Raw genomic sequence first — 12698 nt, 5'->3', positions numbered from 1 at the left:
AAATAATTTCTTCACTTTGATCGTAAGGAAAATAAATAATAATTTGAATACAAAACAATAATTGATCATTGAGTTTTGTGTATTGACTTTCGCACTCAGTTATAGGTATATCTGTTTAACATTAAATTTTCAAAAGTTTAGATTTTTCCAATGTAATCTTGGGCTCTAAAATAAACTGGTAATGTATAATGTATAATTATAATTGAGTATTTTTGTGGTTGATCTTTAAATTATTATTTATTCAAAAAATTCACTTAATTTCATATCCAATATGTAACTAACTGAAAACTGATAATAAAGCAGCAGATATGACGAAATAGTGTAGACTTTTTTTAATGTCGGTAATAGAGTGTATAATAATGTATAATAACTAGAGAGCGGAAAATATGCAGCAAAATTTTGGGAAATATGATCATATGACATGCATCAAATTTATGCAAATATGCAATAACTTTCTTAATATATGCAGAGATATGCAGTTGCACATGCTCAAAAAATTAAAAAAAGCGTAATAACCGAACTAAATTTATTTACAAATTGCAAAAACACCTTAACTTTTATTACAAAAAATACATAAATCACATTGCAAAGTGTTTAATTAGATCTCACTGACAAATAAATGACATTTTTAAGATAATATTCTTATACTCAAAAATAAATATAGGTAAACAGAACGAATTAAAAAATAGTAGTAATCGACTATTTAATTACTATTTTGGTAACAATTTATTTTTAAATATTTTTCGAAATATTCTAACAAAAATTTTTCCGGTGATTCTAAAGTATGTATTTGTAAATAAAAAAACTGCGTACTGCGTCCACAGATGTAAAAACACTTATCGGATTAGAGCAGGCACAACAAAACACAATTCCTTCTTGAAGAATAAGTTCAGGAAAAGGTTTAATTCATAAATTAATTTGAGTTATCTACATATTGACACACATCTCTATCGCTTTAAATACTTAAATGCAAACTCACGATGAAAAATAATAGGATAACGTCCCTTCGACCACCATAAAACATACCATTAATACACTTAAGTAACGAACAAAAATATTGAAATGAACGGTATTTCCAAAAGTAATTAGGACCCGAATTTACCTGGAAGGATGGCTTAACACCCAGTGGTTCTTCAAACTACCATAAAACCCAAACCCAGTTATTTGAAGCTCAGGACAATATTTGCAATATGATTCATGAAGTTTCGTTTTTCTAGAAAAATGCCGATCGAATGGCATTTTTTTTTCAAAGTAGCACAAAAATTGATAAAAATGCAAAATATGCACCCGGTATGTGAAATATGCAGCAGAAGGCAAATATATGCAAATATGCAATTTTTTATAGCTGCATTCATTTTTAATTAGCATGATTCGTTCACATATTAAATATCAAGACTTATATGCAAAAAATAACGGATATGCAAATTTCATAAAATCCGCTCTCTAATAATAACCAATACCTGCGCCTAAATTAAGGAAAATTTCCAACTGCACAATCGCAATAATCCCCCTTGTGTTCTTAATAGTACTTTTACACCTCTCCCCCTTCCCCCCCATTAAAGTGCAGTATGATTTTGTCGATTTTGTGAGAATACCTACAACATTAATAATAAATAAATAATAGCAAAACGCAAATTCAAAATAAATGTAAAGATATAAACAAAAATCTAAAAAAGGCATAATACCGACACGATTAATACATACATATATCACTATTTAAAGGTACATCACAAAAGTGTGTGTGTTGTCTTCCCAAAACAGAAGACTAAAATAATTAATTAAGCCACAATCGAAAAAAATGTTCTGAATTTTATTATTATAATTCTTATTTTGTCATTTTTAAATAAAGACTTGCGTATTCTCATATTTTTAAGAAAATGGGGTGACACGTTCTTAATTGGATCAATAAAAAATTTGTGATGACGCCAATAATAATGTAAATAATACTTGTCATAGCACAAAAGAAAATTAGAAACAGCGCATTACCAATGCAAGAAAAAACCAAAGTGATAAGAGCTGTGAAGGCAGTACGACTCCGCAAGTACGACTGATAAAATTTTTGTTGTGCAATTTTTCGAAATCACTGAGACAAGTGTTATTGTTAAGCAGGTACGTGACAGAGCGAAAATAGCACATCTGGGGTTTCTTGAGGTTCCAACTTGACAAATAAAATCATAAAAATTCCTCGATTCTTTTCGGTGAAGGGATGAACCGGCGTCAGTAATAGTAACTTACGCTCGGGAAGTAAAAATGTTAATAATGTGAAAAAGTTACTGCACAAATTGCAATTTCCAGCTGCACAAATGCATTTTTGAACTGCACAAAATGTGTAGAAGTGCACATTAATTTAGGCCCTGCCCAATACATCGGGTATGTTTCTGTTGTTGTCTTCGTTCGACACCACTGTATTTACAGTATTTAAGCAGGTATACGTTTCCGCCCCTAAAATCCCACCTACGGCATCTTTTGCCCAAGTGAATACAGCACCTGGAATGAAGACAGAAACAGAAATAGTTTTACAACACCTTATCAAAATTTAAAAAAACCACTATGGTATTATTTGAAATTTATTGTTAAAGATTGTATGGTCAATTAGATGTGGGTCGTCGTATTCTTTAAAAAGTGACCTTCGTCAGTGAGTTCGTAATGCTTAATTAATAATTATATTCAGAGCGAAAAATACAACGGCTTTATTAGAAATACACCAAAGACAAGTTTTTTCATTGTAATAATTTCTAAGAATTATTTCTGTAAACTTGTTCACTTGAAATGTTATTTTGTAAGTACCTGCTTGGCAAATTATAAATAGAACATCTGTAAGGTGACCAGATTTCAAAAGTCCGAAACCGGAACATTAGTTTCCATTTCCATCGTAATCTGATATATAACTGCTTTGAAAATTTTTAGTTGTAATATACTAACAGTACTGACATCTGCTGACATTTAAAACAGTGCAGTGCTGACAACCGTATCGATACAAGTTTTGTTCCCAATTTTTCACAAAATAAAATTACTATTAGTGATTTATCCGAGGATTTATCTTTATTCTTATCAGATTTATAGAAATCGGAACATTCACGGAACGAATGTTTTAATCGGAACATTTATTGGACGAAATTTGAAATCGGAATTATTAGAGTATTGAAATCGGTACAGTTCCGATCAAATCGGAACGTTTGGTCACCTTAAACATCTGGGGTTAATATAGGGAAGACCCAACGACACAAACAAAGCCATAAAAATTCTTTGCCCATTGTCCCTGAAACGGGACAAGGTTTTGAAGAGTTCATTCGTCGAATTTTGATTTTATAACGACGTTTATAAAGCGATGATGGGTAGCAAAAAAACTAGAGAGTGGTTAATTTTGATTTTATTAAATTTATTTTGTCTAGTGAAAAAATAACGCTCAACTTCTGCATTTACTATCCACCAGATGTTTGGGGGATGCAGTCGGACCTTTGTTGGTTTGGTTTGTCTATGAGTCGGACGATCCCTTTTTTCCGTATTTATGGTTATTGCACTTCAGACTCACAGTGAAGCTGTCGAATTCCATTTGGCCATTTGGTTCACAACCACCGAACCTTTCTCGTGAATCCGTAAATCACTTCATTTTTAATGCAGTTTTGTGAAAATTGTGCCATTCAGTGTGGATTAAATTTACACTAGGTAAGTTAATATAATTCTAATGAAGTAATCATTTTAATTTTTACATGCTTCTGTTGTTTTTGATAACTGTACGTAAATAACAACAACAGTTTTTTCAGACAAGCTGGAAATACCACCATTAATCACTGAAGATATTCCCGCTGATTTTGAAGAACTTACGGTGATTGTTTTTGAAAGTGAGGCGCTTTGCCATAACATGTTGCAAAGGTATGTTACTGCAATTTTTTATGAACTAGGTGCTAATGAACATAATTTTACTCTAGACTTGAAACAAATACAAAAAATATGTGCGAAACAAAAGAAATTCTAAAGGAAACGAGTGAACAAATCTCCAATATGAAAACGTCATCAAATGTGACAAATCAAAAAGAAAACAGTAATAGAAGATATGCCGCCAAGACCACAGGTAAACAAATTTTGAGGAATTAGAAGATTATCTCTGCCTACTACAACAAGCAGGCTTCTTTGTAAGTTAAAAAAATACAATTAGTCCAGTCAAATTAGCGATCAACCTCGAAATGAGAGATAATAAGCTGAATTTTCGTATATACCTTCATTTTAGCGTTCTAAAAGTTGTCTCAAAAGTCTCATAAAATCTCATGTCTGCGTCGTAAGTTATTCAAGGTCAAAGGTCAAGAAAAACATTATTTTGCGATTATCTCGGTTTCTATTGCTCTAATGATGTTAACACCTATTATCATAATTGTAGAGCACAAATTTGGGACAAATTTTATTTGAAACATTTTTTGATACACTTAATCGTTTTTGAGATAGCGGGCAGTGGGCGCGCAGCGTTCATCCATACATACTGTAATGCAATCAACCGTGAAAATATCTGTGAATACTACCTTGAATTTTGAAAAATTTGTATTATTTATCAGTTAATACATTGCATTTAATAACATTTTGCATATTTGCAATACATTTATTTAATGATACTTACCTACTTTGTGTAATTAAAAACTCTTTAAATGACATATTTATTGTAGGTATATCTTAGGTTAGATTATTATATATCTTAAAGTTATATTAATTTTTTCAAAGTAAATTTTAAGGAAGTAAAACGAGTTCATATATTTTAATTTTATCTTTATTCAGCAGCTGGACATTTCTTACGATTCATCTTGCAGTGAAAATCTATAAATTTTTAATAATTTAAAGAACAAAAGTATCAATTTTCTTCTTCTTCACCGTCATCTTCTGGACGTTCGGGAATTTCTGTTTCATCGTCGTCATCTTCGGTGCCCTGAATTGTTGTTTCCAGACCTTCCCGTTATAATCATGATAAGAAAATAAGTATTTAAAAACTTGCACATTTTAAAGATACAAATAAATTGAGATATACAATAAATATTTCATTAAATGAGTTTTTAATTACACAAAATAGTTAAGTATTATTCTATGAATATATTGAAAATATGTAAAATGTTATTAAATACAATGTATTAATTGATTAATAATACAAATTATTCAAAATTCAAGGTAGTATTGACAGATATTCACGGTTGATTGCATTACAGTACGTATGGACGAGCGCTGCGCGCTCACTGTGCTCTATCTCCAAAACGATTGAGCGCATGAAAAAATATTTCAAATAAAATTTGTCCCAAATTTTGTGCTCTACAATTATGATAATAATTGTTAACATCATTGGAGCAATAGAAACTGAGATAATTGCAAAAAACTGTTTTTCTTGACCTTTGACCTTGAATAACTTACGACGCAGACACGAGATTTTATTAGACTTTTGAGACAACTTTTAGAACGCCAAAATTAAGGCGTATACAAAAATTCAGCTTATTGTCTCTCATTCTGAGGTTGATCCCTTTTTTATGCTAAAATGACTGGACTAAATATATTTATATGTACTTACATATAACATAATTTTGGATATTATATACAGGTAGATGCCTGTAATACTATAACACTTTTTAGGAACCTACTAAACATGACACATTTCGCTTAACACGTTACATACATATTGGGTTGCAGAAAAGTCTTATAGTGAAGCACCCTGTATGTTATACATACGCGGTGACTTCCAAATAGATTCGGAAAAAAAAATCCTTTAATTGTCACACGGATTCAAAGTAATTAAATTGCTGCTCCAGTTTCAAGAAACAAATACGGAACAACTTGTTAAATGTAAATGATGCGGCAATGATTTATTCAGTTTCCATTGTGACTAAATTTTTTTCTTTATTTTTGCTGTGTGTTGCTTAGATGAAAACAAATGACACTGAATGAGGTGTGGATCTTGATATTTTTCTCCTGAATTAGGACTAGATAAAAGAAATTACTTAAAATTTTCTCTACTTCGTGATCTTGTGGTTTTATTTTCCGAACTTAAATATTTCAGAGTTACTCGATATATACACATAAAAATATTTTCTTCTTTTCTTATTTCAGGAACTGCTATTGTCCCAGATAGGTGGTAATGGGAAAAAGAACAATGTGGAGCGTATATTAAAAAAAAAAAAAATTCAGCGAATTTGCTGTAGCTTGTTTGTTCGGTAGGAAAATTCCAAAATGGTTGGGACAAAAACAATGAATATTATGAAAGGTATTTTTTTTGCAATAAATATAATTATTACAATTTTTATTTTTGAAGAAATTACAATGAAGACCCATTCCGCAATAGAAAAAGAAGTAGAACAACGCTGCTCAGAGTGGCTACGACATTCTAGTCAACGCCTAAAGAAAGAAAAAACAACGACAGTTTATAGTTTCTGTGTCTTTTTTTAAGTGTAAATTATATTGTATTATTTGCGAATTAGGAAATCATATATATATATTTATTTATATTATGAATTTATATTAATTTTTGTATTTTATTACTCATTACATATTATATTTTTTCAAACATTGAATAAAATAATAATTTACTGTAAGCTCTAAATTTTACTCTCCATATCCATATCCCTAAATGGTAACTAGACTTTCTGAAATGCCTATTCATATCGCATAGATCATGTTAATAAAATATACTGAGAGTCATATGTTTACGATGTTGCGATATATACGTAACGTCTATGTCCATTTAATATGTTATATTGGCGTTTAAAATAAAACGTAACAGATACATAAAAATATAGAGAATCTAGAGACATACTAACACAACGTTATGATGATGTACCGCGAGCACGTCTCTAGTCTGAAACGATGTGGATGTCACCAGTATGTTACAAGCATGGGTCACTGTTGATTACATTACATAGCACAGGGAAAGCAAATGTACGCAGTTTGGGATGTAACAGCTAACAAGATCGTAGACAGAGTTAAGTGGCATTAACATCGCTAAAACGTAACTGTGTTTACTGGGTTATAGCAGTCTTGTATACCTGCCATTAAGCTGCAAATTTTTTAGTCAGTTTCATCATTGGTACAAAGCATCCGTTACTATTCTCTAATTATCTTTGTCCAGCACAAAGGTTAAATTCATCTCTTTCCATTTTCGGCTAGAAAATAATTTGCCCCACTTTTTAATGTAATAACAGATCTAGTTACTTTAATAATATAGGGTAATTCGTGGCAACTATTGAAAATATTTTCACTCTAAAAAAGCTGAATGAATTTTACTAACAAAATTTAAGTTTTCATGTCGAGAACTATTCAAATTACTAAACATTCTTCCACTACCTTGCATGTTTATATCAAAAGCAGTTTACGCAAAAGTTAACAGTTATAAAATGCGAAAAAATTCAAATTTTATTAGCCATGAGACAAGACAAAAGGAAAACCAGTTACCATTTGGTTTCATTGCTTTAAAGGATACAACGAAGTATTCATTTGGTAAGTGCCACACTTTCTTGTCACTCTTTCGTCAATTAACGAGAAAACTAGTTATTTTGAAGAGCCAGATTAGGACCATTGCACAAAGAAACGTTTCCGTTAATATTGATAATTTGTAGCACTTCACTTTTAGTGTAATTTTGAAGACTTATTAGTGTGCTTTATACTTACGAATTTCTGTGGGCATGTTTGAGATATTAATATTAATTATCATTATTATTTATTGTTATAACAACAACATAAGGAAAAAACAAGAACATGCCGTCATGACAGCGATAAATTAAAATTTATTTTCTCAATCGATTGCCATCTACGACCTATGTGCTACCTGAGGATGCAGCCTCTAGACTCTTCCGGGAATTTTCCTCAGTGACTATGGCGGGACCAATAATGCAATCACTACTAACTCCTAAAACATTCCACCACATTGCAAGATAACGACCTTGCTAAACAGTGTGGCAATATACTCAATGCAAGGAAAAATAATAAACAACAAAATGCAATCTTAACATATAGTTTGCTTTAACTTGCAGTTTTTATACTAGAATCAGCATTTAGTGTACCTAAAAAGCACATCTAGCATATCATCTACGCCATTAAACGCCACTGGATGGCCTAATGAATGTACATATACCTAATCTAAGTTATCCGCCACGTTTGTATCACACTTTACGACCAATAAAACAAAATGCAGCAGCTGGTATAAATTATAAATGAAAAATAAATTTGAAGTTGTTGTTTGGGTTTCGGTAGTCTCGATATAGAAGTATTTGGGATGAAAATAGCAACAAAAATTACAATTATAACAATGCTTTACATTATTCAGCGAGAAAGAATGATAGTTACTACAAAAAAATTGCTGTATTGATTTGGAGTAGGCCTTAAATAGGCTTGCTTAGAAATAATTCATTAATTGTTTCAGATTTAATAAATTGTCGATACACGAATGACTATCAAAAAGATAGTAGATGTTTTTAATAAAAAATAAGTACTTTTGATCTTCTATATATTGTACTTATATAGGTGACCCAATAAAAATGAATGAATGAGCAAATTACTTCATTGATCAAATCAATAACGGCTTACTCCATTTTACCGAAAATTTAGGTATACAGGAATGTCATTACTAGTAATACACTGCCATTATCTAAACTGATATATGTATCTTTGCTAAAATGTTGATCATGTCATGATGATGTCATCATAAATTTTTTTAAGGAAAAACTGGCTTGAAACATACGCAGAGCATGCTTCCTTATCTGTACTTTAACAGTCCACACATATTTTTATTTTAACTTATAGGGGTTGTCATAAAAGAAATAAAATTACCAAATTTAAATTTTATAATTTTTTGATGAAGCTGTATTTATTCGATTGTACTTCAGGACTGAGGAAAGTTTTGTAGAAATAACTTTTTCCCATTGTATCCGATCTTGACTTTTCTTTCAATAGTTTATTGTTTTCCCCTTTTACAAACGTCTTTTTCTTGGTCTTCCTCTGTGTCGTTTTATTATTGTTTTTGCCTCCCATATCTTTCGTACCTATTGTATTTCCTCAATTCTTTGTAATAAGTGTACCCACCAACTCAGCTCTTTTTGTTCTACATATTCTACGATCGATTAATTCTTCTTCCACGTTTCTAATTCTAGTTATTTCTTCGACCGCTCTAGGATGTTTAATTTCTGTGGCTTGAATTTGACTTTCCATGCTTCTTGTGAAAATCCACATTTCGCATCCGTACGTTAATATTGGACAGTATTTAACTTCAATTATTGTCATTTATGTTTTCTTTGAAATTTATTCTTCTTGATAAAATTTTTTCTCATCAGATGATAAGTTATTAACGTTTTCTCTAGCCTTGTATTGATGCCTAATTCTTGGTTTCCATCACTTTTGATTATTGTTACCAGGTGTTTGAAGTTTGTTACTTGTTTTAGATGTTCGTTCATTTTGCTTAAATGTATTTATTCTTGTTATTTAGTTATCATTATTACTTTGTTCTTTTTACTATTTGGTCCCAAGTTTATTAAGTTTATCTAGAATCGTGTTTACCTATTCGTCGTGATAACAGGGTTATCAGAAAGCGAACACTCTATCCTACTTGTAGCTTTTTGAGCTTCAGTTTGCATTCTTTAAGTACTTATTTCGTCTAAAAACATGTTAAACATAACAAGACTCACTACTCGTCCTTGCCTTCATCCATTTTGTGTTTGAAATGTCTCTTTTAGTTCTTTTTGTACACAATTATTCCCATCTTTATATTTATCTACTATCATTACTTGTCTAAGTTTGTTGTTAACTTTCCGTCTTCTTAGTCCGGCCTATATTTTATCCCTCTGTACGCGGTCGAAAGTTTTTTCAAGATCTATGAATGCAAAGTATTCCTTAGTTTTGCTTAGTGTTGTGTTTTCAATAATTTGATTGGCTTGAACATATGTGTTTACACTTCTGCCAGCAGATAAGGAATTGACTTCGTGCTTCTTTTAAGGTAGGTGTTATATATGTATTTAGTTTCATCTAATAATGCTTTAAAATGTGTCTTGCATCGTTTGATTTTACCGTCTTTGTCCTTTACAGCAGAATTTTGTTGTCTTGTATTTTCATTTCTTTGCATTTTTTATTTTCTTCGTTTCCAGTTTCCATCTTCTCCCCAAATTTCATATAGCTGTTGTCGTTTTCTTCTTTCACCATGTTTTGATTTTTATTATTTGTGTTTTGTAATCATTGTAATACGTGTTTCAAATATTTTTTTCATTTTTTCTTTTAATTTTCACTGCATAATGTTTAATTTTGGGTTCCACTTTACTGTATGTTTTTGTTTATTGTTTGTTTTTAGAATACCATGTGCTTTTTCTGCTGTTTCTGGGAACATTTTTTTTAATACATTCAAAATATATTCGGCTCCTTTAGCGTTACTTTGAATTTTTCGAATTTCCTGTTCAACCAGTACATCGTATCTTCCTCCCTTACTTATTGTTTCATTTTTGTCCTTCCTTAATTACCTTCATTTGTTTTTTTGTAACCTTTAGTGTCAGTAAGTAATGTTCACTACTGACTTCTGGTCCTCTCGTTACTTTTATTTCTTTTATATGCTTTCGACTGCGTCTTTCCGTTAATGTGTAATAACTCCGTAATAAATTGATCTGTTCGTGGTTGTACGTTCTTGTTGCGTAAATTTGTGTACACCCTTGTGGTGAAAGAAGGTGTTTGTTATTATAAAGTTATTTTGCATGCAGTAGCCTTTGGTCTTCTTGTAACAGCTACTTTTTACTCAACAGTGTTTGCGGTTTGCCGCCTATTTTCAAGATTGACCTTATCATCATCCGGTACTGGCGACACTTTTTTGGACCCAACTCTAAAAAGAAACAGAAAAGATAAGGGCCGCCATGATTTTTATTTAAATAGTCATTCGAGTAACACCTTTCCCAGTTTTGCAAAAGTAATTATTCAGAATTCCAGATTATTGTGAGAATTTTCGAATACAGTACCTTTCCAGAAGTGAGGAGCTGGATATAAGTTTGCAAAATAGGTCATTTTGGTTTGCACGCGGTGGAATGCCGGATTTGGAAGGAAAGGTATCCCCTCGAAGATCTTAAAGTCTACACACTATCTAGTGTAAAGATATAGATTTTTGTATCCCAGGGAATATTCAAAATAGTTTCCGTTTTTGTCCTGTATGAATATTAGTTGTGCTTGTTACATCTGCGATAAGAATACGTCACTTTCTCTATGTTTGCCTATTACTCTTGTTCCTGTTGTCTTGTTTTCCACTCTTCCCTTCATATCTCCTGCAACTCAGATATTTCTACTTTTTCTTATCAGATTCAAAATTTCCAGAATTTATCGTTCCTGTCGGTATTTTCGTCGTCAATTGGGCCATATACAGCAACTGGGGCACGTCTTCTCATACGAGCACTCAATTTTTAACTAACTAGAGTAGTAAGACTACGTTCTCATTTCCATCCTTACATCCTCTGAATCTCATCTCCTATAATTAGTCACCTGGGTCGCCCCCATCCGTCAATGGTCGTACATATATAGCTAGCAAAAATTAAGGTAAATATATTTAATTAACTATACTTTTTTAGGTGACGTTTTCTTAGCAAATGTATAAAATAAAGGATTTCAAATGTTTCGTACAAAACAGTGTTATGTAATTAACAGAAGGGATACAGAAATTGAATGGACATTAACATAAATCTCAATTGTGGCATGGTCTCTCGATACTGGCATTGTTCTCTTCACGATGTCTTACGGTCTTTTTTCCTTTTATACTTTCTGTCTTTTCTCTTATACAGAGAAATTCAATATTTTAATTCTTAAAAAAGCAGAGGGTCTATTGGTAACTCTAAAATGACCTATCAACATTGGTAATTTTACTAAAGGATATTTTCCCATAATCAAATATTGAGGATATAGCACAAATATCCTTGTTCTTACGCTTTCAATCCAGCCCATCCTCTAGCGTATTCAACGCTGTAACTGCGGTAAGCATATCAGCAATCAGCAGCATATGTAGAATTTCTAGACTCGATCACTGCACCCAGGCTAAATTTTTTAACTCCTTGCCTTGCCTCAGGTAACTTACACTTTGTCATGGAAGGGTGTAATTCAGCGGGCCTTTTTTTCCATTTGCTGAGGCACCAGCCAAAATTTGAGTTTTACCAGTAATTTTTGCATACACACTGCCAGGCCGGACACTTTAAAATGTTCAGTTCTCACCACCCTGCATAAATTCAATTGATGTCGTCGATCTTTTAGGGCATCAAACTGAAAAATTCAACCAACTACAAGACTTATCTGAAAGCCTTCCTTCTCCTACTGCACCCACACTGTAGCTGTTCGCCACTATACTGACACGGTAGTAATCCAGGCTACGGAATACACATTCAAATATAAGCAGTTCTCTTCTTCTTTCTTCTCTTTTCTTGAATATTTTATATTAGAGTTTCCCGTTAATACAATAGGTATGTGGATCAACCAGACCTTACACGCGGTTGAAACTGATGCTAAGGCATCTGCATGTAGCGACTTCTACGGTTGTTTGCAAAGATCAGTGTGTTAGGATATAGATCCTTTCTCAGACCTTGTAAAATTTTAACATCGGGGTCTTGTATCAGAATTAAACTCTCAGATTATGTAATGCGTTGAGTTTCAGCAGGACGGTTATGCCTCTTCTTGTTAAAGAAAACCTCAATTTTTGTAATCACTTCTATCTGGATTATAGATACACATATTTT

General features: G+C 31.9%; 1 protein-coding gene and 1 long non-coding RNA gene across 2 annotated transcripts in view; one reads left to right on the top strand and one right to left on the bottom strand.

Annotated features, from left to right (window-relative positions):
- LOC135130638 (gamma-sarcoglycan) overlaps positions 1-12698 on the bottom strand; it is a 321177-nt gene that overhangs the window by 120629 nt on the left and 187850 nt on the right. The gene's annotated exons all lie outside the window — the stretch shown is intronic.
- On the top strand, positions 3032-6136 carry LOC135122540 (uncharacterized). The gene is made up of 3 exons (XR_010279404.1): positions 3032-3873; positions 3930-4133; positions 6076-6136. It is a non-coding gene; the product is annotated as an uncharacterized LOC135122540 (long non-coding RNA).

Source organism: Zophobas morio, unplaced genomic scaffold (assembly GCF_036711695.1).
Source record: "Zophobas morio isolate AGI-343-1 ecotype UQ-CSIRO unplaced genomic scaffold, CSIRO_AGI_Zmor_V1 ptg000002l, whole genome shotgun sequence".
Lineage (NCBI taxonomy): Eukaryota > Metazoa > Arthropoda > Insecta > Coleoptera > Tenebrionidae > Zophobas > Zophobas morio.
The sequence above is the reverse complement of the archived record's forward strand: the minus strand, read 5'-3'. Positions and strand labels throughout refer to the sequence as shown.